We start from the raw sequence: 26,030 nt of genomic DNA, 5'->3' as shown, positions 1-26,030 counted from the left end.
TGGCGCTGGCTACCACCCTCAAGCGTCAGATACAGTTGTAGTATATATAAATACCCCAGCAAGTGAAGCGGAACACAGTCGCCCAGATAGCCGAATTGGTAAGGCATTCGAGATTTAATCGAAAGGCGTGGGTTCGATCCCCACTCTGGGCGCGTGTTTTTCTTTCTTTCTTTCTCACGTAATTATTAACAATAAGCAATAATGTAACGTCACTAACGGTAAAAAATATTCGAACCATTCCCCTATGCCTTCTTTGGCGTTGTAGACTGCCGGCATTTCTTCCTGTATTTTCTAACGAGCCCCTCATTTACAAATCTATTATCATGCGAAAGCTTAGCGAGGGCCTCGGTTCTGGCAGCCTTGATGCCATGGTAGCATAAGAGGGTTTTCCCGCCAGTTACCCGCTTATGACAGGCTGTAGACATTCGCGTCACGCCCCGGGGGTTGAAAAGAAGGTCCCCTTCTCCCCGTGTAGTCTGAGTGGCACTGGCTACCACCCTCAAGCGTCAGATACAGTTGTAGTATATATAAATACCCCAGAAAGTGAAGCGGAACACAGTCGCCCAGATAGCCGAATTGGTAAGGCATTCGAGATCTAATCGAAAGGCGTGGGTTCGGTCCCCACTCTGGGCGCGTGTTTTTCTTTCTTTCTTTCTCACGTAATTATTAACAATAAAAAAAAAATGTAACGTCACTAACGGTAAAAAATATTCGAACCTTTCCCCTATGCCTTTTTTGGCGTTGTAGACTGCTAGCATTTCTTCCTGTATTTTCTAACGAGCACCTCATTTACAAACCCTATTATCATGCGAAAGCTTAGCGAGGGCCTCGGTTCTGGCAGCCTTGATGCCAAGGTAGCATAAGAGGGTTTTCCCGCCAGTTACCCGCTTATGACAGGCTGTAGACGTTCGCGTCACGCCCCGGGGGTTGAAAAGAAGGTCCCCTTCTCCCCGTGTAGTCTGAGTGGATCTGGCTACCACCCTCAAGCGTCAGATACAGTTGTAGTATATATAAATACCCCAGAAAGTGAAGCGGAACACAGTCGCCCAGATAGCCGAATTGGTAAGGCATTCGAGATTTAATCGAAAGGCGTGGGTTCGGTCCCCACTCTGGGCGCGTGTTTTTCTTTCTTTCTCACGTAATTAATAACAATAAATAATAATGTAACGTCACTAACGGTAAAAAATATTCGAACCGTTCCCCTATGCCTTCTTTGGCGTTGTAGACTGCCGGCATTTTTTCCTGTATTTTCTAACGAGCCCCTCATTTACAAACCCTATTATCATGCGAAAGCTTAGCGAGGGCCTCGGTTCTGGCAGCCTTGATGCCAAGGTGGCATAAGAGGGTTTTCCCGCCAGTTACCCGCTTATGACAGGCTGTAGACGTTCGCGTCACGCACCGGGGGTTGAAAAGAAGGTCCCCTTCTCCCCGTGTAGTCTGAGTGGCGCTGGCTACCACCCTCAAGCGTCAGATACAGTTGTAGCATATATAAATACCCCAGAAAGTGAAGTGGAACACAGTCGCCCAGATAGCCGAATTGGTAAGGCATTCGAGATCTAATCGAAAGGCGTGGGTTCGGTCCCCACTCTGGGCGCGTGTTTTTCTTTCTTTCTTTCTCACGTAAATAATAACAATAAATAATAATGTAACGTCACTAACGGTAAAAAATATTCGAACCATTCCCCTATGCCTTCTTTGGTGTTGTAGACTGCCGGCATTTCTTCCGGTATTTTCTAACGAGTCCCTCATTTACAAACCCTATTATCATGCGAAAGCTTAGCGAGGGCCTCGGTTCTGGCACCCTTGATGCCAAGGTAGCATAAGAGGGTTTTCCCGCCAGTTACCCGCTTATGACAGGCTGTAGACGTTCGCGTCACGCATCGGGGGTTGAAAAGGTCCCCTTCTCCCCGTGTAGTGTGAGTGGCGCTGGCTACCACCCTCAAGCGTCAGATACAGTTGTAGTATATATAAATACCCCAGCAAGTGAAGCGGAACACAGTCGCCCAGATAGCCGAATTGGTAAGGCATTCGAGATTTAATCGAAAGGCGTGGGTTCGATCCCCACTCTGGGCGCGTGTTTTTCTTTCTTTCTTTCTCACGTAATTATTAACAATAAGCAATAATGTAACGTCACTAACGGTAAAAAATATTCGAACCATTCCCCTATGCCTTCTTTGGCGTTGTAGACTGCCGGCATTTCTTCCTGTATTTTCTAACGAGCCCCTCATTTACAAACCCTATTATCATGCGAAAGCTTAGCGAGGGCCTCGGTTCTGGCAGCCTTGATGCCAAGGTAGCATAAGAGGGTTTTCCCGCCAGTTACCCGCTTATGACAGGCTGTAGACGTTCGCGTCACGCCCCGGGGGTTGAAAAGAAGGTCCCCTTCTCCCCGTGTAGTCTGAGTGGATCTGGCTACCACCCTCAAGCGTCAGATACAGTTGTAGTTTTTATAAATACCCCAGAACGTGAAGCGGAACACAGTCGCCCAGATAGCCGAATTGGTAAGGCATTCGAGATCTAATCGAAAGGCGTGGGTTCGGTCCCCACTCTGGGCGCGTGTTTTTCTTTCTTTCTTTCTCAAGTAATTAATAACAATAAATAATAATGTAACGTCACTACCGGTAAAAAATATTCGAACCATTCCCCTATGCCTTCTTTGGCGTTGTAGACTGCCGGCATTTCTTCCTGTATTTTCTAACGAGCCCCTCATTTACAAAACCCTATTATCATGCGAAAGCTTAGCCAGGGCCTCGGTTCTGGCAGCCGTGATGCCAAGGTAGCATAAGAGGGTTTTTCCGCCAGTTACCCGCTTATGACAGGCTGTAGACGTTCGCGTCACGCCCCGGGGGTTGAAAAGAAGGTCCCCTTCTCCCCGTGTAGTCTGAGTGGCGCTGGCTACCACCCTCAAGCGTCAGATACAGTTGTAGTATATATAAATACCCCAGAAAGTGAAGCGGAACACAGTCGCCCAGATAGCCGAATTGGTAAGGCATTCGAGATCTAATCGAAAGGCGTGGGTTCGGTCCCCACTCTGGGCGCGTGTTTTTCTTTCTTTCTTTCTCACGTAATTAATAACAATAAATAATAATGTAACGTCACTAACGGTAAAAAATATTCGAACCAATCCCCTATGCCTTCTTTGGCGTTGTAGACTGCCGGCATTTCTTCCTGTATTTTCTAACGAGCCCCTCATTTACAAACCCTATTATCATGCGAAAGCTTAGCGAGGGCCTCGGTTCTGGCAGCCTTGATGCCAAGGTAGCATAAGAGGGTTTTCCCGCCAGTTACCCGCTTATGACAGGCTGTAGACGTTCGCGTCACGTCCCGGGGGTTGAAAAGAAGGTCCCCTTCTCCCCGTGTAGTCTGAGTGGATCTGGCTACCACCCTCAAGCGTCAGATACAGTTGTAGTATATATAAATACCCCAGAAAGTGAAGCGGAACACAGTCGCCCAGATAGCCGAATTGGTAAGGCATTCGAGATCTAATCGAAAGGCGTGGGTTCGGTCCCCACTCTGGGCGCGTGTTTTTCTTTCTTTCTTTCTCACGTAATTAATAACAATAAAAAATAACGTAACGTCACTAACGGTAAAAAATATTCGAACCAATCCCCTATGCCTTCTTTGGCGTTGTAGACTGCCGGCATTTCTTCCTGTATTTTCTAACGAGCCCCTCATTTACAAACCCTATTATCATGCGAAAGCTTAGCGAGGGCCTCGGTTCTGGCAGCCTTGATGCCAAGGTAGCATAAGAGGGTTTTCCCGCCAGTTACCCGCTTATGACAGGCTGTAGACGTTCGCGTCACGTCCCGGGGGTTGAAAAGAAGGTCCCCTTCTCCCCGTGTAGTCTGAGTGGATCTGGCTACCACCCTCAAGCGTCAGATACAGTTGTAGTATATATAAATACCCCAGAAAGTGAAGCGGAACACCGTCGCCCAGATAGCCGAATTGGTAAGGCATTCGAGATCTAATCGAAAGGCGTGGGTTCGGTCCCCACTCTGGGCGCGTGTTTTTCTTTCTTTCTTTCTCACGTAATTAATAACAATAAATAATAACGTAACGTCACTAACGGTAAAAAATATTCGAACCATTCCTCTATGCCTTCTTCGGCGTTGTAAACTGCCGGCATTTCTTCCTGTATTTTCTAACGAGCCCCTCATTTACAAACCCTATTATCATGCGAAAGCTTAGCGAGGGCCTCGGTTCTGGCAGCCTTGATGCCATGGTAGAATAAGAGGGTTTTCCCGCCAGTTACCCGCTTATGACAGGCTGTAGACGTTCGCGTCACGCCCCGGGGGTTGAAAAGAAGGTCCCCTTCTCCCCGTGTAGTCTGAGTGGCGCTGGCTACCACCCTCAAGCGTCAGATACAGTTGTAGTATATATAAATACCCCAGAAAGTGAAGCGGAACACAGTCGCCCAGATAGCCGAATTGGTAAGGCATTCGAGATCTAATCGAAAGGCGTGGGCTCGGTCCCCACTCTTGGCGCGTGTTTTTCTTTCTTTCTTTCTCACGTAATTAATAACAATAAAAAATAATGTAACGTCACTAACGGTAAAAATATTCGAACCATTCCCCTATGCCTTCTTTGGCGTTGTAGACTGCTAGCATTTCTTCCTGTATTTTCTAACGAGCCCCTCATTTACAAACCCTATTATCATGCGAAAGCTTAGCGAGGGCCTCGGTTCTGGCAGCCTTGATGCCAAGGTAGCATAAGAGGGTTTTCCCGCCAGTTACCCGCTTATGGCAGGCTGTAGACGTTCGCGTCACGCCCCGGGGGTTGAAAAGAAGGTCCCCTTCTCCCCGTGTAGTCTGAGTGGATCTGGCTACCAACCTCAAGCGTCAGATACAGTTGTAGTATATATAAATACCCCAGAAAGTGAAGCGGAACACAGTCGCCCAGATAGCCGAATTGGTAAGGTTTCGAGATCTAATCGAAAGGCGTGGGTTCGGTCCCCACTCTGGGCGCGTGTTTTTCTTTCTTTCTCACGTAATTAATAACAATAAATAATAATGTAACGTCACTAACGGTAAAAAATATTCGAACCGTTCCTCTATGCCTTCTTTGGCGTTGTAGACTGCCGGCATTTTTTTCTGTATTTTCTAACGAGCCCCTCATTTACAAACCCTATTATCATGCGAAAGCTTAGCGAGGGCCTCGGTTCTGGCAGCCTTGATGCCAAGGTGGCATAAGAGGGTTTTCCCGCCAGTTACCCGCTTATGACAGGCTGTAGACGTTCGCGTCACGCCCCGGGGGTTGAAAAGAAGGTCCCCTTCTCCCCGTGTAGTCTGAGTGGCGCTGGCTACCACCCTCAAGCGTCAGATACAGTTGTAGCATATATAAATACCCCAGAAAGTGAAGTGGAACACAGTCGCCCAGATAGCCGAATTGGTAAGGCATTCGAGATCTAATCGAAAGGCGTGGGTTCGGTCCCCACTCTGGGCGCGTGTTTTTCTTTCTTTCTTTCTCACGTAAATAATAACAATAAATAATAATGTAACGTCACTAACGGTAAAAAATATTCGAACCATTCCCCTATGCCTTCTTTGGCGTTGTAGACTGCCGGCATTTCTTCCGGTATTTTCTAACGAGTCCCTCATTTACAAACCCTATTATCATGCGAAAGCTTAGCGAGGGCCTCGGTTCTGGCACCCTTGATGCCAAGGTAGCATAAGAGGGTTTTCCCGCCAGTTACCCGCTTATGACAGGCTGTAGACGTTCGCGTCACGCCCCGGGGGTTGAAAAGAAGGTCCCCTTCTCCCCTTGTAGTTTGAGTGGCGCTGGCTACCACCCTCAAGCGTCAGATACAGTTGTAGCGTATATAAATACCCCAGAAAGTGAAGCGGAACACAGTCGCCCAGATAGCCGAATTGGTAAGGCATTCGAGATCTAATCGAAAGGCGTGGGTTCGATCCCCACTCTGGGCGCGTGTTTTTCTTTCTTTCTTTCTCACGTAATTAATAACAATAAATAATAATGTAACGTCACTAACGGTAAAAAATATTCGAACCATTCCCCTATGCCTTCTTTGGCGTTGTAGACTGCCGGCATTTCTTCCTGTATTTTCTAACGAGCCCCTCATTTACAAACCCTATTATCATGCGAAAGCTTAGCGAGGGCCTCGGTTCTGGCAGCCTTGATGCCAAGGTAGCATAAGAGGGTTTTCCCGCCAGTTACCCGCTTATGACAGGCTGTAGACGTTCGCGTCACGCCCCGGGGGTTGAAAAGAAGGTCCCCTTCTCCCCGTGTAGTCTGAGTGGATCTGGCTACCACCCTCAAGCGTCAGATACAGTTGTAGTATATATAAATACCCCAGAAAGTGAAGCGGAACACAGTCGCCCAGATAGCCGAATTGGTAAGGTTTCGAGATCTAATCGAAAGGCGTGGGTTCGGTCCCCACTCTGGGCGCGTGTTTTTCTTTCTTTCTTTCTCACGTAATTAATAACAATAAATAATAATGTAACGTCACTAACGGTAAAAAATATTCGAACCATTCCCCTATGCCCTCTTTGGCGTTGTAACTGCCGGCATTTCTTCCTGTATTTTCTAACGAGCCCCTCATTTACAAACCCTATTATCATGCGAAAGCTTAGCGAGGGCCTCAGTTCTGGCCGCCTTGATGCCAAGGTAGCATAAGAGGGTTTTCCCGCCAGTTACCCGCTTATGACAGGCTGTAGACGTTCGCGTCACGCCCTGGGGGTTGAAAAGAAGGTCCCCTTCTCCCCGTGTAGTCTGAGTGGTGCTGGCTACCACCCTCAAGCGTCAGATACAGTTGTAGTATATATAAATACCCCAGAAAGTGAAGCGGAACACAGTCGCCCAGATAGCCGAATTGGTAAGGCATTCGAGATTTAATCGAAAGGCGTGGGTTCGGTCCCCACTCTGGGCGCGTGTTTTTCTTTCTTTCTTTCTCACGTAATTAATAACAATAAAAAATAATATAACATCACTAACGGCAAAAAATATTCGAACCATTCCCCTATGCCTTCTTTGGCGTTGTAGACTGCCGGCATTTCTTCCTGTATTTTCTAACGAGCCCCTCATTTACAAACCCTATTATCATGCGAAAGCTTAGCGAGGGCCTCGGTTCTGGCAGCCTTGATGCCATGGTAGCATAAGAGGGTTTTCCCGCCAGTTACCCGCTTATGACAGGCTGTAGACATTCGCGTCACGCCCCGGGGGTTGAAAAGAAGGTCCCCTTCTCCCCGTGTAGTCTGAGTGGCACTGGCTACCACCCTCAAGCGTCAGATACAGTTGTAGCGTATATAAATACCCCAGAAAGTGAAGCGGAACACAGTCGCCCAGATAGCCGAATTGGTAAGGCATTCGAGATCTAATCGAAAGGCGTGGGTTCGGTCCCCACTCTGGGCGCGTGTTTTTCTTTCTTTCTTTCTCACGTAATTATTAACAATAAATAATAATGTAACGTCACTAACGGTAAAAAATATTCGAACCATTCCCCTATGCCCTCTTTGGCGTTGTAACTGCCGGCATTTCTTCCTGTATTTTCTAACGAGCCCCTCATTTACAAACCCTATTATCATGCGAAAGCTTAGCGAGGGCCTCGGTTCTGGCAGCCTTGATGCCATGGTAGAATAAGAGGGTTTTCCCGCCAGTTACCCGCTTATGACAGGCTGTAGACGTTCGCGTCACGCCCCGGGGGTTGAAAAGAAGGTCCCCTTCTCCCCGTGTAGTCTGAGTGGCGCTGGCTACCACCCTCAAGCGTCAGATACAGTTGTAGTAAATATAAATACCCCAGAAAGTGAAGCGGAACACAGTCGCCCAGATAGCCGAATTGGTAAGGCATTCGAGATCTAATCGAAAGGCGTGGGCTCGGTCCCCACTCTTGGCGCGTGTTTTTCTTTCTTTCTTTCTCACGTAATTAATAACAATAAAAAATAATGTAACGTCACTAACGGTAAAAAATATTCGAACCATTCCCCTATGCCTTCTTTGGCGTTGTAGACTGCTAGCATTTCTTCCTGTATTTTCTAACGAGCCCCTCATTTACAAACCCTATTATCATGCGAAAGCTTAGCGAGGGCCTCGGTTCTGGCAGCCTTGATGCCAAGGTAGCATAAGAGGGTTTTCCCGCCAGTTACCCGCTTATGGCAGGCTGTAGACGTTCGCGTCACGCCCCGGGGGTTGAAAAGAAGGTCCCCTTCTCCCCGTGTAGTCTGAGTGGATCTGGCTACCACCCTCAAGCGTCAGATACAGTTGTAGTATATATAAATACCCCAGAAAGTGAAGCGGAACACAGTCGCCCAGATAGCCGAATTGGTAAGGTTTCGAGATCTAATCGAAAGGCGTGGGTTCGGTCCCCACTCTGGGCGCGTGTTTTTCTTTCTTTCTCACGTAATTAATAACAATAAATAATAATGTAACGTCACTAACGGTAAAAAATATTCGAACCGTTCCCCTATGCCTTCTTTGGCGTTGTAGACTGCCGGCATTTTTTTCTGTATTTTCTAACGAGCCCCTCATTTACAAACCCTATTATCATGCGAAAGCTTAGCGAGGGCCTCGGTTCTGGCAGCCTTGATGCCAAGGTGGCATAAGAGGGTTTTCCCGCCAGTTACCCGCTTATGACAGGCTGTAGACGTTCGCGTCACGCCCCGGGGGTTGAAAAGAAGGTCCCCTTCTCCCCGTGTAGTCTGAGTGGCGCTGGCTACCACCCTCAAGCGTCAGATACAGTTGTAGCATATATAAATACCCCAGAAAGTGAAGTGGAACACAGTCGCCCAGATAGCCGAATTGGTAAGGCATTCGAGATCTAATCGAAAGGCGTGGGTTCGGTCCCCACTCTGGGCGCGTGTTTTTCTTTCTTTCTTTCTCACGTAAATAATAACAATAAATAATAATGTAACGTCACTAACGGTAAAAAATATTCGAACCATTCCCCTATGCCTTCTTTGGCGTTGTAGACTGCCGGCATTTCTTCCGGTATTTTCTAACGAGTCCCTCATTTACAAACCCTATTATCATGCGAAAGCTTAGCGAGGGCCTCGGTTCTGGCACCCTTGATGCCAAGGTAGCATAAGAGGGTTTTCCCGCCAGTTACCCGCTTATGACAGGCTGTAGACGTTCGCGTCACGCCCCGGGGGTTGAAAAGGTCCCCTTCTCCCCGTGTAGTGTGAGTGGCGCTGGCTACCACCCTCAAGCGTCAGATACAGTTGTAGTATATATAAATACCCCAGAAAGTGAAGCGGAACACAGTCGCCCAGATAGCCGAATTGGTAAGGCATTCGAGATCTAATCGAAAGGCGTGGGTTCGATCCCCACTCTGGGCGCGTGTTTTTCTTTCTTTCTTTCTCACGTAATTAATAACAATAAATAATAATGTAACGTCACTAACGGTAAAAAATATTCGAACCATTCCCCTATGCCTTCTTTGGCGTTGTAGACTGCCGGCATTTCTTCCTGTATTTTCTAACGAGCCCCTCATTTACAAACCCTATTATCATGCGAAAGCTTAGCGAGGGCCTCGGTTCTGGCAGCCTTGATGCCAAGGTAGCATAAGAGGGTTTTCCCGCCAGTTACCCGCTTATGACAGGCTGTAGACGTTCGCGTCACGCCCCGGGGGTTGAAAAGAAGGTCCCCTTCTCCCCTTGTAGTCTGAGTGGCGCTGGCTACCACCCTCAAGCGTCAGATACAGTTGTAGCGTATATAAATACCCCAGAAAGTGAAGCGGAACACAGTCGCCCAGATAGCCGAATTGGTAAGGCATTCGAGATCTAATCGAAAGGCGTGGGTTCGGTCCCCACTCTGGGCGCGTGTTTTTCTTTCTTTCTTTCTCACGTAATTAATAACAATAAATAATAATGTAACGTCACTAACGGTAAAAAATATTCGAACCATTCCCCTATGCCCTCTTTGGCGTTGTAACTGCCGGCATTTCTTCCTGTATTTTCTAACGAGCCCCTCATTTACAAACCCTATTATCATGCGAAAGCTTAGCGAGGGCCTCAGTTCTGGCCGCCTTGATGCCAAGGTAGCATAAGAGGGTTTTCCCGCCAGTTACCCGCTTATGACAGGCTGTAGACGTTCGCGTCACGCCCTGGGGGTTGAAAAGAAGGTCCCCTTCTCCCCGTGTAGTCTGAGTGGTGCTGGCTACCACCCTCAAGCGTCAGATACAGTTGTAGTATATATAAATACCCCAGAAAGTGAAGCGGAACACAGTCGCCCAGATAGCCGAATTGGTAAGGCATTCGAGATTTAATCGAAAGGCGTGGGTTCGGTCCCCACTCTGGGCGCGTGTTTTTCTTTCTTTCTTTCTCACGTAATTAATAACAATAAATAATAATGTAACGTCACTAACGGTAAAAAATATTCGAACCGTTCCCCTATGCCTTCTTTGGCGTTGTAGACTGCCGGCATTTTTTTCTGTATTTTCTAACGAGCCCCTCATTTACAAACCCTATTATCATGCGAAAGCTTAGCGAGGGCCTCGGTTCTGGCAGCCTTGATGCCAAGGTGGCATAAGAGGGTTTTCCCGCCAGTTACCCGCTTATGACAGGCTGTAGACGTTCGCGTCACGCCCCGGGGGTTGAAAAGAAGGTCCCCTTCTCCCCGTGTAGTCTGAGTGGCGCTGGCTACCACCCTCAAGCGTCAGATACAGTTGTAGCATATATAAATACCCCAGAAAGTGAAGTGGAACACAGTCGCCCAGATAGCCGAATTGGTAAGGCATTCGAGATCTAATCGAAAGGCGTGGGTTCGGTCCCCACTCTGGGCGCGTGTTTTTCTTTCTTTCTTTCTCACGTAAATAATAACAATAAATAATAATGTAACGTCACTAACGGTAAAAAATATTCGAACCATTCCCCTATGCCTTCTTTGGCGTTGTAGACTGCCGGCATTTCTTCCGGTATTTTCTAACGAGTCCCTCATTTACAAACCCTATTATCATGCGAAAGCTTAGCGAGGGCCTCGGTTCTGGCACCCTTGATGCCAAGGTAGCATAAGAGGGTTTTCCCGCCAGTTACCCGCTTATGACAGGCTGTAGACGTTCGCGTCACGCCCCGGGGGTTGAAAAGAAGGTCCCCTTCTCCCCTTGTAGTCTGAGTGGCGCTGGCTACCACCCTCAAGCGTCAGATACAGTTGTAGCGTATATAAATACCCCAGAAAGTGAAGCGGAACACAGTCGCCCAGATAGCCGAATTGGTAAGGCATTCGAGATTTAATCGAAAGGCGTGGGTTCGGTCCCCACTCTGGGCGCGTGTTTTTCTTTCTTTCTTTCTCACGTAATTATTAACAATAAAAAAAAAATGTAACGTCACTAACGGTAAAAAATATTCGAACCTTTCCCCTATGCCTTTTTTGGCGTTGTAGACTGCTAGCATTTCTTCCTGTATTTTCTAACGAGCACCTCATTTACAAACCCTATTATCATGCGAAAGCTTAGCGAGGGCCTCGGTTCTGGCAGCCTTGATGCCAAGGTAGCATAAAAGGGTTTTCCCGCCAGTTACCCGCTTATGACAGGCTGTAGACGTTCGCGTCACGCCCCGGGGGTTGAAAAGAAGGTCCCCTTCTCCCCGTGTAGTCTGAGTGGATCTGGCTACCACCCTCAAGCGTCAGATACAGTTGTAGTATATATAAATACCCCAGAAAGTGAAGCGGAACACAGTCGCCCAGATAGCCGAATTGGTAAGGCATTCGAGATTTAATCGAAAGGCGTGGGTTCCGTCCCCACTCTGGGCGCGTGTTTTTCTTTCTTTCTCACGTAATTAATAACAATAAATAATAATGTAACGTCACTAACGGTAAAAAATATTCGAACCGTTCTCCTATGCCTTCTTTGGCGTTGTAGACTGCCGGCATTTTTTCCTGTATTTTCTAACGAGCCCCTCATTTACAAACCCTATTATCATGCGAAAGCTTAGCGAGGGCCTCGGTTCTGGCAGCCTTGATGCCAAGGTGGCATAAGAGGGTTTTCCCGCCAGTTACCCGCTTATGACAGGCTGTAGACGTTCGCGTCACGCACCGGGGGTTGAAAAGAAGGTCCCCTTCTCCCCGTGTAGTCTGAGTGGCACTGGCTACCACCCTCAAGCGTCAGATACAGTTGTAGCATATATAAATACCCGAGAAAGTGAAGCGGAACACAGTCGCCCAGATAGCCGAATTGGTAAGGCATTCGAGATCTAATCGAAAGGCGTGGGTTCGGTCCCCACTCTGGGCGCGTGTTTTTCTTTCCTTCTTTCTCACGTAATTAATAACAATAAATAATAATGTAACGTCACTAACGGTAAAAAATATTCGAACCATTCCCCTATGCCCTCTTTGGCGTTTTAACTGCCGGCATTTCTTCCTGTATTTTCTAACGAGCCCCTCATTTACAAACCATATTATCATGCGAAAGCTTAGCGAGGGCCTCGGTTCTGGCAGCCTTGATGCCAAGGTAGCATAAGAGGGTTTTCCCGCCAGTTACCCGCTTATGACAGGCTGTAGACGTTCGCGTCACGCCCTGGGGGTTGAAAAGAAGGTCCCCTACCCCCCGTGTAGTCTGAGTGGTGCTGGCTACCACCCTCAAGCGTCAGATACAGTTGTAGTATATATAAATACCCCAGAAAGTGAAGCGGAACACAGTCGCCCAGATAGCCGAATTGGTAAGGCATTCGAGATTTAATCGAAAGGCGTGGGTTCGGTCCCCACTCTGGGCGCGTGTTGTTCTTTCTTTCTTTCTCACGTAATTATTAACAATAAATAATAATGTAACGTCACTAATGGTAAAAAATATTCGAACCATTCCCCTATGCCTTCTTTGGCGTTGTAGACTGCCGGCATTTCTTCCTGTATTTTCTAACGAGCCCCTCATTTACAAACCATATTATCATGCGAAAGCTTAGCGAGGGCCTCGGTTCTGGCAGCCTTGATGCCGAGGTAGCATAAGAGGGTTTTCCCGCCAGTTACCCGCTTATGACAGGCTGTAAACGTTCGCGTCACGCCCCGGGGGTTGAAAAGAAGGTCCCCTTCTCCCCGTGTAGTCTGAGTGGCGCTGGCTACCACCCTCAAGCGTCAGATACAGTTGTAGTATATATAAATTCCCCAGAAAGTGAAGCGGAACACAGTCGCCCAGATAGCCGAATTGGTAAGGCATTCGAGATCTAATCGAAAGGCGTGGGTTCGGTCCCCACTCTGGGCGCGTGTTTTTCTTTCTTTCTTTCTCACGTAATTAATAACAATAAATAATAACGTAACGTCACTAACGGTAAAAAATATTCGAACCATTCCCCTATGCCTTCTTCGGCGTTGTAAACTGCCGGCATTTCTTCCTGTATTTTCTAACGAGCCCCTCATTTACAAACCCTATTATCATGCGAAAGCTTAGCGAGGGCCTCGGTTCTGGCAGCCTTGATGCCAAGATAGCATAAGAGGGTTTTCCCGCCAGTTACCCGCTTATGACAGGCTGTAGACGTTCGGGTCACGCCCCTGGGGTTGAAAAGAAGGTTCCCTTCTACCCGTGTAGTCTGAGTGGCGCTGGCTACCACCCTCAAGCGTCAGACACAGTTGTAGTATATATAAATACCCCAGAAAGTGAAGCGGAACACAGTCGCCCAGATAGCCGAATTGGTAAGGCATTCGAGATCTAATCGAAAGGCGTGGGTTCGATCCCCACTCTGGGCGCGTGTTTTTCTTTCTTTCTTTCTCACGTAATTAATAACAATAAATAATAATGTAACGCCACTAACGGTAAAAACTATTCGAACCATTCCCCTATGCCTTCTTCGGCGTTGTAAACTGCCGGCATTTCTTCCTGTATTTTCTAACGAGCCCCTCATTTACAAACTCTATTGTCATGCGAAAGCTTAGCGAGGGCCTCGGTTCTGGCAGCCTTGATGCCAAGGTAGCATAAGAGGGTTTTCCCGCCAGTTACCCGCTTATGACAGGCTGTAGACGTTCGCGTCACGCCCCGGGGGTTGAAAAGGTCCCCTTCTCCCCGTGTAGTGTGAGTGGCGCTGGCTACCACCCTCAAGCGTCAGATACAGTTGTAGTATATATAAATACCCCAGAAAGTGAAGCGGAACACAGTCGCCCAGATAGCCGAATTGGTAAGGCATTCGAGATCTAATCGAAAGGCGTGGGTTCGATCCCCACTCTGGGCGCGTGTTTTTCTTTCTTTCTTTCTCACGTAATTAATAACAATAAATAATAATGTAACGTCACTAACGGTAAAAAATATTCGAACCATTCCCCTATGCCTTCTTTGGCGTTGTAGACTGCCGGCATTTCTTCCTGTATTTTCTAACGAGCCCCTCATTTACAAACCCTATTATCATGCGAAAGCTTAGCGAGGTCCTCGTTTCTGGCAGCCTTGATGCCAAGGTAGCATAAGAGGGTTTTCCCGCCAGTTACCCGCTTATGACAGGCTGTAGACGTTCGCGTCACGCCCCGGGGGTTGAAAAGAAGGTCCCCTTCTCCCCGTGTAGTCTGAGTGGCGCTGGCTACCACCCTCAAGCGTCAGATACAGTTGTAGCATATATAAATACCCCAGAAAATGAAGCGGAACACAGTCGCCCAGATAGCCGAATTGGTAAGGCATTCGAGATCTAATCGAAAGGCGTGGGTTCGGTCCCCACTCTGGGCGCGTGTTTTTCTTTCTTTCTTTCTCACGTAATTAATAACAATAAATAATAATGTAACGTCACTAACGGTAAAAAATATTCGAACCATTCCCCTATGCCCTCTTTGGCGTTGTAACTGCCGGCATTTCTTCCTGTATTTTCTAACGAGCCCCTCATTTACAAACCCTATTATCATGCGAAAGCTTAGCGAGGGCCTCAGTTCTGGCCGCCTTGATGCCAAGGTAGCATAAGAGGGTTTTCCCGCCAGTTACCCGCTTATGACAGGCTGTAGACGTTCGCGTCACGCCCTGGGGGTTGAAAAGAAGGTCCCCTTCTCCCCGTGTAGTCTGAGTGGTGCTGGCTACCACCCTCAAGCGTCAGATACAGTTGTAGTATATATAAATACCCCAGAAAGTGAAGCGGAACACAGTCGCCCAGATAGCCGAATTGGTAAGGCATTCGAGATTTAATCGAAAGGCGTGGGTTCGGTCCCCACTCTGGGCGCGTGTTTTTCTTTCTTTCTTTCTCACGTAATTATTAACAATAAATAATAATGTAACGTCACTAACGGTAAAAAATATTCGAACCATTCCCCTATGCCTTCTTTGGCGTTGTAGACTGCCGGCATTTCTTCCTGTATTTTCTAACGAGCCCCTCATTTACAAACCATATTATCATGCGAAAGCTTAGCGAGGGCCTCGGTTCTGGCAGCCTGGATGCCAAGGTAGCATAAGAGGGTTTTCCCGCCAGTTACCCGCTTATGACAGGCTGTAGACGTTCGCGTCACGCCCCGGGGGTTGAAAAGAAGGTCCCCTTCTCCTCGTGTAGTCTGAGTGGCGCTGGCTACCACCCTCAAGCGTCAGATACAGTTGTAGTATATATAAATACCCCAGAAAGTGAAGCGGAACACAGTCGCCCAGATAGCCGAATTGGTAAGGCATTCGAGATCTAATCGAAAGGCGTGGGTTCGGTCCCCACCCTGGGCGCGTGTTTTTCTTTCTTTCTTTCTCACGTAATTAATAACAATAAATAATAACGTAACGTCACTAACGGTAAAAAATATTCCAACCATTCCCCTATGCCTTCTTCGGCGTTGTAAACTGCCGGCATTTCTTTCTGTATTTTCTAACGAGCCCCTCATTTACAAACCCTATTATCATGCGAAAGCTTAGCGAGGGCTCGGTTCTGGCAGCCTTGATGCCAAGGTAGCATAAGAGGGTTTTCCCGCCAGTTATTCGCTTATGACAGGCTGTAGACGTTCGCGTCACGCCCCTGGGGTTGAAAAGAAGGTTCCCTTCTCCCCGTGTAGTCTGAGTGGCGCTGGCTACCACCCTCAAGCGTCAGATACAGTTGTAGTATATATAAATACCCCAGAAAGTGAAGCGGAACACAGTCGCCCAGATAGCCGAATTGGTAAGGCATTCGAGATTTAATCGAAAGGCGTGGGTTCGGTCCCCACACTGGGCGCGTGTTTTTCTTTCTTTCTTTCTCACGTAATAATTAACAATAAATAATAATATAACATCACTAACGGTAAAAAATATTCGAACCATTCCCCTATGCCTTCTTTGGCGTTGTAGACTGCCGGCATTTCTTCCTGTATTTTCTAACGAGCCCCTCATTTACAAACCCTATTATCATGCGAAAGCTGAGCGAGGGCCTCGGTTCTGGCAGCCTTGATGCCATGGTAGAATAAGAGGATTTTCCCGCCAGTTACCCGCTTATGACAGGCTGTAGACGTTCGCGTCACGCCCCGGGGGTTGAAAAGAAGGTCCCCTTCTCCCCGTGTAGTCTGAGTGGCGCTGGCTACCACCCTCAAGCGTCAGATACAGTTGTAGTATATATAAATACCCCAGAAAGTGAAGCGGAACACAGTCGCCCAGATAGCCGAATTGGTAAGGCATTCGAGATCTTATCGAAAGGCGTGGGTTCGGTCCCCACTCTTGGCGCGTGTTTTTCTTTCTTTCTTTCTCACGTAATTAATAACAATAAAAAATAATGTAACGTCACTAACGGTAAAAAATATTCGAACCATTCCCCTATGCCTTCTTTGGCGTTGTAGACTGCCGGCATTTCTTCCTGTATTTTCTAACGAGCCCCTCATTTACAAACTCTATTGTCATGCGAAAGCTTAGCGAGGGCCTCGGTTCTGGCAGCCTTGATGCCAAGGTAGCATAAGAGGGTTTTCCCAACAGTTACCCGCTTATGACAGGCTGTAGACGTTCGCGTCACGCCCTGGGGGTTGAAAAGAAGGTCCCCTTCTCCCCGTGTAGTCTGAGTGGTGCTGGCTACCACCCTCAAGCGTCAGATACAGTTGTAGTATATATAAATACCCCAGAAAGTGAAGCGGAACACAGTCGCCCAGATAGCCGAATTGGTAAGGCATTCGAGATTTAATCGAAAGGCGTGGGTTCGGTCCCCACTCTGGGCGCGTGTTTTTCTTTCTTTCTTTCTCACGTAATTATTAACAATAAATAATAATGTAACGTCACTAACGGTAAAAAATATTCGAACCATTCCCCTATGCCTTCTTTGGCGTTGTAGACTGCCGGCATTTCTTCCGGTATTTTCTAACGAGCCCCTCATTTACAAACCATATTATCATGCGAAAGCTTAGCGAGGGCCTCGGTTCTGGCAGCCTTGATGCCAAGGTAGCATAAGAGGGTTTTCCCACCAGTTACCCGCTTATGACAGGCTGTAGACATTCGCGTCACGACCCCGAGGGTTGAAAAGAAGGTCCCCTTCTCCCCGTGTAGTCTTAGTGGCGCTGGCTACCACCCTCAAGCGTCAGATACCGTTGTAGTATATATAAATACCCCAGAAAGTAAAGCGGAACACAGTCGCCCAGATAGCCGAATTGGTAAAGCATTCGAGATCTAATCGAAAGGCGTGGGTTCGGTCCCCACTCTGGGCGCGTGTTTTTCTTTCTTTCTTTCTCACGTAATTATAACAATAAATAATAATGTAACGTCACTAACGGTAAAAAATATTCGAACCATTCCCCTATGCCTTCTTTGGCGTTGTAGACTGCCGGCATTTCTTCCTGTATTTTCTAACGAGCCCCTCATTTACAAACTGTATTGTCATGCGAAAGCTTAGCGAGGGCCTCGGTTCTGGCAGCCTTGATGCCAAGGTACCATAAGAGGGTTTTCCCGCCAGTTACCCGCTTATGACAGGCTGTAGACATTCGCGTCACGCCCCGGGGGTTGAAAAGAAGGTCCCCTTCTCCCCGTGTAGTCTGAGTGGCGCTGGCTACCACCCTCAAGCGTCAGATACAGTTGTAGTATATATAAATACCCCAGAAAGTGAAGCGGAACACAGTCGCCCAGATAGCCGAATTGGTAAGGCATTCGAGATCTAATCGGAAGGCGTGGGTTCGGTCCCCACTCTGGGCGCGTGTTTTTCTTTCTTTCTTTCTCACGTAATTATTAACAATAAATAATAATGTAACGTCACTAACGGTAAAAAATATTCGAACCATTCCCCTATGCCTTTTTTGGCGTTGTAGACTGCTGGCATTTCTTCCTGTATTTTCTAACGAGCCCCTCATTTACAAACCCTATTATCATGCGAAAGCTTAGCGAGGGCCTCAGTTCTGGCCGCCTTGATGCCAAGGTAGCATAAGAGGGTTTTCTCGCCAGTTACCCGCTTATGACAGGCTGTAGACGTTCGCGTCACGCCCCGGGGGTTGAAAAGGTCCCCTTCTCCCCGTGTAGTCTGAGTGGCGCTGGCTACCACCCTCAAGCGTCAGATACAGTTGTAGTTTTTATAAATACCCCAGAAAGTGAAGCGGAACACAGTCGCCCAGGTAGCCGAATTGGTAAGGCATTCGAGATCTAATCGAAAGGCGTGGGTTCGATCCCCACTCTGGGCGCGTGTTTTTCTTTCTTTCTTTCTCACGTAATTAATAACAATAAATAATAATGTAACGCCACTAACGGTAAAAAATATTCGAACCATTCCCCTATGCCTTCTTTGGCGTTGTAGACTGCCGGCATTTCTTCCTGTATTTTCTAACGAGCCCCTCATTTACAAACTCTATTGTCATGCGAAAGCTTAGCGAGGGCCTCGGTTCTGGCAGCCTTGATGCCAAGGTAGCATAAGAGGGTTTTCCCGCCAGTTACCCGCTTATGACAGGCTGTAGACGTTCGCGTCACGCCCCTGGGGTTGAAAAGAAGGTTCCCTTCTCCCCGTGTAGTCTGAGTGGCGCTGGCTACCACCCTCAAGCGTCAGATACCGTTGTAGTATATATAAATACCCCAGAAAGTGAAGCGGAACACAGTCGCCCAGATAGCCGAATTGGTAAGGCATTCGAGATCTAATCGAAAGGCGTGGGTTCGGTCCCCACTCTGGGCGCGTGTTTTTCTTTCTTTCTTTCTCACGTAATTATAACAATAAATAATAATGTAACGTCACTAACGGTAAAAAATATTCGAACCTTTCCCCTATGCCTTTTTTGGCGTTGTAGACTGCTGGCATTTCTTCCTGTATTTTCTAACGAGCCCCTCATTTACAAACCCTATTATCATGCGAAAGCTTAGCGAGGGCCTCGGTTCTGGCACCCTTGATGCAAAGGTAGCATAAGAGGGTTTTCTCGCCAGTTACCCGCTTATGACAGGCTGTAGACGTTCGCGTCACGCCCCGGGGGTTGAAAAGGTCCCCTTCTCCCCGTGTAGTCTGAGTGGCGCTGGCTACCACCCTCAAGCGTCAGATACAGTTGTAGTATATATAAATACCCCAGAAAGTGAAGCGGAACACAGTCGCCCAGGTAGCCGAATTGGTAAGGCATTCGAGATCTAATCGAAAGGCGTGGGTTCGATCCCCACTCTGGGCGCGTGTTTTTCTTTCTTTCTTTCTCACGTAATTAATAACAATAAATAATAATGTAACGCCACTAACGGTAAAAAATATTCGAACCATTCCCCTATGCCTTCTTTGGCGTTGTGGACTGCCGCATTTCTTCCTGTATTTTCTAACGAGCCCCTCATTTACAAACTCTATTGTCATGCGAAAGCTTAGCGAGGGCCTCGGTTCTGGCAGCCTTGATGCCAAGGTACCATAAGAGGGTTTTCCCGCCAGTTACCCGCTTATGACAGGCTGTAGACATTCGCGTCACGCCCCGGGGGTTGAAAAGAAGGTCCCCTTCTCCCCGTGTAGTCTGAGTGGCGCTGGCTACCACCCTCAAGCGTCGGATACAGTTGTAGTACATATAAATACCCCAGAAAGTGAAGCGGAACACAGTCGCCCAGATAGCCGAATTGGTAAGGCATTCGAGATTTAATCGAAAGGCGTGGGTTCGGTCCCCACTCTGGGCGCGTGTTTTTCTGTCTTTCTTTCTCACGTAATTATTAAAAATAAATAATAATGTAACGTCACTAACGGTAAAAAATATTCGAACCATTCCCCTATGCCTTCTTTGGCGTTGTAGACTGCCGGCATTTCTTCCTGTGTTTTCTAACGAGCCCCTCATTTACAAACCCTATTATCATGCGAAAGCTTAGCGAGGGCCTCAGTTCTGGCCGCCTTGATGCCAAGGTAGCATAAGAGGGTTTTCCCGCCAGTTACCCGCTTATGACAGGCTGTGACGTTCGCGTCACGCCCCGGGGGTTGAAAAGAAGGTCCCCTTCTCCCCGTGTAGTCTGAGTGGCGCTGGCTACAACCCTCAAGCGTCAGATACAGTTGTAGTATATATAAATACCCCAGAAAGTGAAGCGGAACACAGTCGCCCAGATAGCCGAATTGGTAAGGCATTCGAGATCTAATCGAAAGGCGTGGGTTCGGTCCCCACTCTGGGCGCGTGTTTTTCTTTCTTTCTTTCTCACGTAATTAATAACAATAAATAATAATGTAACGCCACTAACGGAAAAAATATTCGAACCATTCCCCTATGCCTTCTTTGGCGTTGTAGACTGCCGGCATTTCTTCCTGTATTTTCTAACGAGCCCCTCATTTACAAACACTATTGTCATGCGAAAGCTTAGCGAGGGCCTCGGTTCTGGCAGCCTTGATGCCAAGGTACCATAAGAGGGTTTTCCCGCCAGTTACCCGCTTATGACAGGCTGTAGACATTCGCGTCACGCCCCGGGGGTTGAAAAGAAGGTCCCCTTCTCCCCGTGTAGTCTGAGTGGCGCTGGCTACCACCCTCAAGCGTCAGATACAGTTGTAGTATATATAAATACCCCAGAAAGTGAAGCGGAACACAGTCGCCCAGATAGCCGAATTGGTAAGGCATTCGAGATCTAATCGAAAGGCGTGGGTTCGGTCCCCACTCTGGGCGCGTGTTTTTCTTTCTTTCTTTCTCACGTAATTATTAACAATAAATAATAATGTAACGTCACTAACGGTAAAAAATATTCGAACCATTCCCCTATGCCTTTTTTGGCGTTGTAGACTGCTGGCATTTCTTCCTGTATTTTCTAACGAGCCCCTCATTTACAAACCCTATTATCATGCGAAAGCTTAGCGAGGGCCTCAGTTCTGGCCGCCTTGATGCCAAGGTAGCATAAGAGGGTTTTCTCGCCAGTTACCCGCTTATGACAGGCTGTAGACGTTCGCGTCACGCCCCGGGGGTTGAAAAGGTCCCCCTCTCCCCGTGTAGTCTGAGTGGCGCTGGCTACCACCCTCAAGCGTCAGATACAGTTGTAGTTTTTATAAATACCCCAGAAAGTGAAGCGGAACACAGTCGCCCAGGTAGCCGAATTGGTAAGGCATTCGAGATCTAATCGAAAGGCGTGGGTTCGATCCCCACTCTGGGCGCGTGTTTTTCTTTCTTTCTTTCTCACGTAATTAATAACAATAAATAATAATGTAACGCCACTAACGGTAAAAAATATTCGAACCATTCCCCTATGCCTTCTTTGGCGTTGTAGACTGCCGGCATTTCTTCCTGTATTTTCTAACGAGCCCCTCATTTACAAACTCTATTGTCATGCGAAAGCTTAGCGAGGGCCTCGGTTCTGGCAGCCTTGATGCCAAGGTACCATAAGAGGGTTTTCCCGCCAGTTACCCGCTTATGACAGGCTGTAGACATTCGCGTCACGCTCCGGGGGTTGAAAAGAAGGTCCCCTTCTCCCCGTGTAGTCTGAGTGGCGCTGGCTACCACCCTCAAGCGTCAGATACAGTTGTAGTATATATATATACCCCAGAAAGTGAAGCGGAACACAGTCGCCCAGATAGCCGAATTGGTAAGGCATTCGAGATTTAATCGAAAGGCGTGGGTTCGGTCCCCACTCTGGGCGCGTGTTTTTCTGTCTTTCTTTCTCACGTAATTATTAACAATAAATAATAATGTAACGTCACTAACGGTAAAAAATATTCGAACCATTCCCCTATGCGTTCTTTGGCGTTGTAGACTGCCGGCATCTCTTCCTGTATTTTCTAACGAGCCCCTCATTTACAAACCCTATTATCATGCGAAAGCTTAGCGAGGGCCTCGGTTCTGGCAGCCTTGATGCCAAGGTAGCATAAGAGGGTTTTCCCGCCAGTTACCCGCTTATGACAGGCTGTAGACGTTCGCGTCACGCCCCTGGGGTTGAAAAGAAGGTTCCCTTCTCCCCGTGTAGTCTGAGTGGCGCTGGCTACCACCCTCAAGCGTCAGATACCGTTGTAGTATATATAAATACCCCAGAAAGTGAAGCGGAACACAGTCGCCCAGATAGCCGAATTGGTAAGGCATTCGAGATCTAATCGAAAGGCGTGGGTTCGGTCCCCACTCTGGGCGCGTGTTTTTCTTTCTTTCTTTCTCACGTAATTATAACAATAAATAATAATGTAACGTCACTAACGGTAAAAAATATTCGAACCTTTCCCCTATGCCTTTTTTGGCGTTGTAGACTGCTGGCATTTCTTCCTGTATTTTCTAACGAGCCCCTCATTTACAAACCCTATTATCATGCGAAAGCTTAGCGAGGGCCTCGGTTCTGGCACCCTTGATGCTAAGGTAGCATAAGAGGGTTTTCTCGCCAGTTACCCGCTTATGACAGGCTGTAGACGTTCGCGTCACGCCCCGGGGGTTGAAAAGGTCCCCTTCTCCCCGTGTAGTCTGAGTGGCGCTGGCTACCACCCTCAAGCGTCAGATACAGTTGTAGTATATATAAATACCCCAGAAAGTGAAGCGGAACACAGTCGCCCAGGTAGCCGAATTGGTAAGGCATTCGAGATCTAATCGAAAGGCGTGGGTTCGATCCCCACTCTGGGCGCGTGTTTTTCTTTCTTTCTTTCTCACGTAATTAATAACAATAAATAATAATGTAACGCCACTAACGGTAAAAAATATTCGAACCATTCCCCTATGCCTTCTTTGGCGTTGTGGACTGCCGGCATTTCTTCCTGTATTTTCTAACGAGCCCCTCATTTACAAACTCTATTGTCATGCGAAAGCTTAGCGAGGGCCTCGGTTCTGGCAGCCTTGATGCCAAGGTACCATAAGAGGGTTTTCCCGCCAGTTACCCGCTTATGACAGGCTGTAGACATTCGCGTCACGCCCCGGGGGTTGAAAAGAAGGTCCCCTTCTCCCCGTGTAGTCTGAGTGGCGCTGGCTACCACCCTCAAGCGTCGGATACAGTTGTAGTATATATAAATACCCCAGAAAGTGAAGCGGAACACAGTCGCCCAGATAGCCGAATTGGTAAGGCATTCGAGATCTAATCGAAAGGCGTGGGTTCGGTCCCCACTCTGGGCGCGTGTTTTTCTTTCTTTCTTTCTCACGTAATTAATAACAATAAATAATAACGTAACGTCACTAACGGTAAAAAATATTCGAACCATTCTCCTATGCCTTCTTCGGCGTTGTAAACTGCCGGCATTTCTTCCTGTATTTTCTAACGAGCCCCTCATTTACAAACCCTATTATCATGCGAAAGCTTAGCGAGGGCCTCGGTTCTGGCAGCCTTGATGCCAAGGTAGCATAAGAGGGTTTTCCCGCCAGTTACCCGCTTATGACAGGCTGTAGACATTCGCGTCACGCCCCGGGGGTTGAAAAGAAGGTCCCCTTCTCCCCGTGTAGTCTGAGTGGCGCTGGCTACCACCCTCAAGCGTCAGATACAGTTGTAGCATATATAAATACCCCAGAAAGTGAAGCGGAACACAGTCGCCCAGATAGCCGAATTGGTAAGGCATTGGAGATCTAATCGAAAGGCGTGGGTTCGGTCCCCACTCTGGGCGCGTGTTTTTCTTTCTTTCTTTCTCACGTAATTATTAACAATAAATAATAATGTAACGTCACTAACGGTAAAAAATATTCGAACCATTCCCCTATGCCTTTTTTGGCGTTGTAGACTGCTGGCATTTCTTCCTGTATTTTCTAACGAGCCCCTCATTTACAAACCCTATTATCATGCGAAAGCTTAGCGAGGGCCTCGGTTCTGGCACCCTTGATGCCAAGGTAGCATAAGAGGGTTTTCTCGCCAGTTACCCGCTTATGACAGGCTGTAGACGTTCGCGTCACGCCCCGGGGGTTGAAAAGGTCCCCTTCTCCCCGTGTAGTCTGAGTGGCGCTGGCTACCACCCTCAAGCGTCAGATACAGTTGTTGTATATATAAATACCCCAGAAAGTGAAGCGGAACACAGTCGCCCAGGTAGCCGAATTGGTAAGGCATTCGAGATCTAATCGAAAGGCGTGGGTTCGATCCCCACTCTGGGCGCGTGTTTTTCTTTCTTTCTTTCTCACGTAATTAATAACAATAAATAATAATGTAACGCCACTAACGGTAAAAAATATTCGAACCAATCCCCTATGCCTTCTTTGGCGTTGTGGACTGCCGGCATTTCTTCCTGTATTTTCTAACGAGCCCCTCATTTACAAACTCTATTGTCATGCGAAAGCTTAGCGAGGGCCTCGGTTCTGGCAGCCTTGATGCCAAGGTACCATAAGAGGGTTTTCCCGCCAGTTACCCGCTTATGACAGGCTGTAGACATTCGCGTCACGCCCCGGGGGTTGAAAAGAAGGTCCCCTTCTCCCCGTGTAGTCTGAGTGGCGCTGGCTACCACCCTCAAGCGTCGGATACAGTTGTAGTATATATAAAAACCCCAGAAAGTGAAGCGGAACACAGTCGCCCAGATAGCCGAATTGGTAAGGCATTCGAGATTTAATCGAAAGGCGTGGGTTCGGTCCCCACTCTGGGCGCGTGTTTTTCTGTCTTTCTTTCTCACGTAATTATTAACAATAAATAATAATGTAACGTCACTAACGGTAAAAAATATTCGAACCATTCCCCTATGCCTTCTTTGGCGTTGTAGACTGCCGGCATTTCTTCCTGTGTTTTCTAACGAGCCCCTCATTTACAAACCCTATTATCATGCGAAAGCTTAGCGAGGGCCTCAGTTCTGGCCGCCTTGATGCCAAGGTAGCATAAGAGGGTTTTCCCGCCAGTTACCCGCTTATGACAGGCTGTGACGTTCGCGTCACGCCCCGGGGGTTGAAAAGAAGGTCCCCTTCTCCCCGTGTAGTCTGAGTGGCGCTGGCTACAACCCTCAAGCGTCAGATACAGTTGTAGTATATATAAATACCCCAGAAAGTGAAGCGGAACACAGTCGCCCAGATAGCCGAATTGGTAAGGCATTCGAGATCTAATCGAAAGGCGTGGGTTCGGTCCCCACTCTGGGCGCGTGTTTTTCTTTCTTTCTTTCTCACGTAATTAATAACAATAAATAATAACGTAACGTCACTAACGGTAAAAAATATTCGAACCATTCTCCTATGCCTTCTTCGGCGTTGTAAACTGCCGGCATTTCTTCCTGTATTTTCTAACGAGCCCCTCATTTACAAACCCTATTATCATGCGAAAGCTTAGCGAGGGCCTCGGTTCTGGCAGCCTTGATGCCAAGGTAGCATAAGAGGGTTTTCCCGCCAGTTACCCGCTTATGACAGGCTGTAGACGTTCGCGTCACGCCCCTGGGGTTGAAAAGAAGGTTCCCTTCTCCCCGTGTAGTCTGAGTGGCGCTGGCTACCACCCTCAAGCGTCAGATACCGTTGTAGTATATATAAATACCCCACAAAGTGAACCGGAACACAGTCGCCCAGATAGCCGAATTGGTAAGGCATTCGAGATCTAATCGAAAGGCGTGGGTTCGGTCCCCACTCTGGGCGCGTGTTTTTCTTTCTTTCTTTCTCACGTAATTATAACAATAAATAATAATGTAACGTCACTAACGGTAAAAAATATTCGAACCTTTCCCCTATGCCTTTTTTGGCGTTGTAGACTGCTGGCATTTCTTCCTGTATTTTCTAACGAGCCCCTCATTTACAAACCCTATTATCATGCGAAAGCTTAGCGAGGGCCTCGGTTCTGGCACCCTTGATGCCAAGGTAGCATAAGAGGGTTTTCTCGCCAGTTACCCGCTTATGACAGGCTGTAGACGTTCGCGTCACGCCCCGTGGGTTGAAAAGGTCCCCTTCTCCCCGTGTGGTCTGAGTGGCGCTGGCTACCACCCTCAAGCGTCAGATACAGTTGTTGTATATATAAATACCCCAGA

The 26,030-nt window shown here is 47.8% G+C and overlaps 23 non-coding genes across 23 annotated transcripts; all 23 read left to right on the top strand.

Annotated features, from left to right (window-relative positions):
• The first annotated feature begins 80 nt into the window (after positions 1 to 80).
• On the top strand, positions 81 to 152 carry Trnak-uuu (transfer RNA lysine (anticodon UUU)). Its single transcript has one exon. It is a non-coding gene; the product is annotated as a tRNA-Lys (tRNA).
• An 892-nt stretch (positions 153 to 1,044) lies between these two features.
• Trnak-uuu (transfer RNA lysine (anticodon UUU)) lies at positions 1,045 to 1,116 on the top strand. Its single transcript has one exon. It is a non-coding gene; the product is annotated as a tRNA-Lys (tRNA).
• Positions 1,117 to 2,001: 885 nt separating this feature from the next.
• On the top strand, positions 2,002 to 2,073 carry Trnak-uuu (transfer RNA lysine (anticodon UUU)). The gene has a single exon. It is a non-coding gene; the product is annotated as a tRNA-Lys (tRNA).
• A 3,779-nt stretch (positions 2,074 to 5,852) lies between these two features.
• Trnar-ucu (transfer RNA arginine (anticodon UCU)) lies at positions 5,853 to 5,924 on the top strand. Its single transcript has one exon. It is a non-coding gene; the product is annotated as a tRNA-Arg (tRNA).
• Positions 5,925 to 6,814: 890 nt separating this feature from the next.
• Trnak-uuu (transfer RNA lysine (anticodon UUU)) lies at positions 6,815 to 6,886 on the top strand. The gene has a single exon. It is a non-coding gene; the product is annotated as a tRNA-Lys (tRNA).
• A 2,329-nt stretch (positions 6,887 to 9,215) lies between these two features.
• Trnar-ucu (transfer RNA arginine (anticodon UCU)) lies at positions 9,216 to 9,287 on the top strand. Its single transcript has one exon. It is a non-coding gene; the product is annotated as a tRNA-Arg (tRNA).
• Positions 9,288 to 10,178: 891 nt separating this feature from the next.
• Positions 10,179 to 10,250, top strand: Trnak-uuu (transfer RNA lysine (anticodon UUU)). The gene has a single exon. It is a non-coding gene; the product is annotated as a tRNA-Lys (tRNA).
• Positions 10,251 to 11,142: 892 nt separating this feature from the next.
• On the top strand, positions 11,143 to 11,214 carry Trnak-uuu (transfer RNA lysine (anticodon UUU)). Its single transcript has one exon. It is a non-coding gene; the product is annotated as a tRNA-Lys (tRNA).
• Positions 11,215 to 11,625: 411 nt separating this feature from the next.
• Trnak-uuu (transfer RNA lysine (anticodon UUU)) lies at positions 11,626 to 11,697 on the top strand. Its single transcript has one exon. It is a non-coding gene; the product is annotated as a tRNA-Lys (tRNA).
• An 887-nt stretch (positions 11,698 to 12,584) lies between these two features.
• Trnak-uuu (transfer RNA lysine (anticodon UUU)) lies at positions 12,585 to 12,656 on the top strand. The gene has a single exon. It is a non-coding gene; the product is annotated as a tRNA-Lys (tRNA).
• Positions 12,657 to 13,548: 892 nt separating this feature from the next.
• On the top strand, positions 13,549 to 13,620 carry Trnar-ucu (transfer RNA arginine (anticodon UCU)). The gene has a single exon. It is a non-coding gene; the product is annotated as a tRNA-Arg (tRNA).
• Positions 13,621 to 14,027: 407 nt separating this feature from the next.
• On the top strand, positions 14,028 to 14,099 carry Trnar-ucu (transfer RNA arginine (anticodon UCU)). Its single transcript has one exon. It is a non-coding gene; the product is annotated as a tRNA-Arg (tRNA).
• An 891-nt stretch (positions 14,100 to 14,990) lies between these two features.
• Trnak-uuu (transfer RNA lysine (anticodon UUU)) lies at positions 14,991 to 15,062 on the top strand. Its single transcript has one exon. It is a non-coding gene; the product is annotated as a tRNA-Lys (tRNA).
• An 891-nt stretch (positions 15,063 to 15,953) lies between these two features.
• Positions 15,954 to 16,025, top strand: Trnak-uuu (transfer RNA lysine (anticodon UUU)). The gene has a single exon. It is a non-coding gene; the product is annotated as a tRNA-Lys (tRNA).
• Positions 16,026 to 16,917: 892 nt separating this feature from the next.
• Trnak-uuu (transfer RNA lysine (anticodon UUU)) lies at positions 16,918 to 16,989 on the top strand. Its single transcript has one exon. It is a non-coding gene; the product is annotated as a tRNA-Lys (tRNA).
• Positions 16,990 to 18,360: 1,371 nt separating this feature from the next.
• On the top strand, positions 18,361 to 18,432 carry Trnar-ucu (transfer RNA arginine (anticodon UCU)). Its single transcript has one exon. It is a non-coding gene; the product is annotated as a tRNA-Arg (tRNA).
• An 888-nt stretch (positions 18,433 to 19,320) lies between these two features.
• Trnar-ucu (transfer RNA arginine (anticodon UCU)) lies at positions 19,321 to 19,392 on the top strand. The gene has a single exon. It is a non-coding gene; the product is annotated as a tRNA-Arg (tRNA).
• Positions 19,393 to 19,801: 409 nt separating this feature from the next.
• Trnak-uuu (transfer RNA lysine (anticodon UUU)) lies at positions 19,802 to 19,873 on the top strand. Its single transcript has one exon. It is a non-coding gene; the product is annotated as a tRNA-Lys (tRNA).
• Positions 19,874 to 21,242: 1,369 nt separating this feature from the next.
• On the top strand, positions 21,243 to 21,314 carry Trnar-ucu (transfer RNA arginine (anticodon UCU)). The gene has a single exon. It is a non-coding gene; the product is annotated as a tRNA-Arg (tRNA).
• A 410-nt stretch (positions 21,315 to 21,724) lies between these two features.
• On the top strand, positions 21,725 to 21,796 carry Trnak-uuu (transfer RNA lysine (anticodon UUU)). The gene has a single exon. It is a non-coding gene; the product is annotated as a tRNA-Lys (tRNA).
• Positions 21,797 to 22,684: 888 nt separating this feature from the next.
• Positions 22,685 to 22,756, top strand: Trnar-ucu (transfer RNA arginine (anticodon UCU)). Its single transcript has one exon. It is a non-coding gene; the product is annotated as a tRNA-Arg (tRNA).
• Positions 22,757 to 24,127: 1,371 nt separating this feature from the next.
• Trnar-ucu (transfer RNA arginine (anticodon UCU)) lies at positions 24,128 to 24,199 on the top strand. Its single transcript has one exon. It is a non-coding gene; the product is annotated as a tRNA-Arg (tRNA).
• Positions 24,200 to 24,609: 410 nt separating this feature from the next.
• On the top strand, positions 24,610 to 24,681 carry Trnak-uuu (transfer RNA lysine (anticodon UUU)). The gene has a single exon. It is a non-coding gene; the product is annotated as a tRNA-Lys (tRNA).
• Positions 24,682 to 26,030: the final 1,349 nt, after the last annotated feature.

The sequence above is a fragment of the Haemaphysalis longicornis genome, unplaced genomic scaffold (genome assembly GCF_048455015.1).
Source record: "Haemaphysalis longicornis isolate Haplotype H1 unplaced genomic scaffold, Haemaphysalis longicornis Haplotype H1 scaffold_5, whole genome shotgun sequence".
NCBI lineage: Eukaryota > Metazoa > Arthropoda > Arachnida > Ixodida > Ixodidae > Haemaphysalis > Haemaphysalis longicornis.
This window is presented reverse-complemented; position numbering and strand designations above follow the sequence as displayed.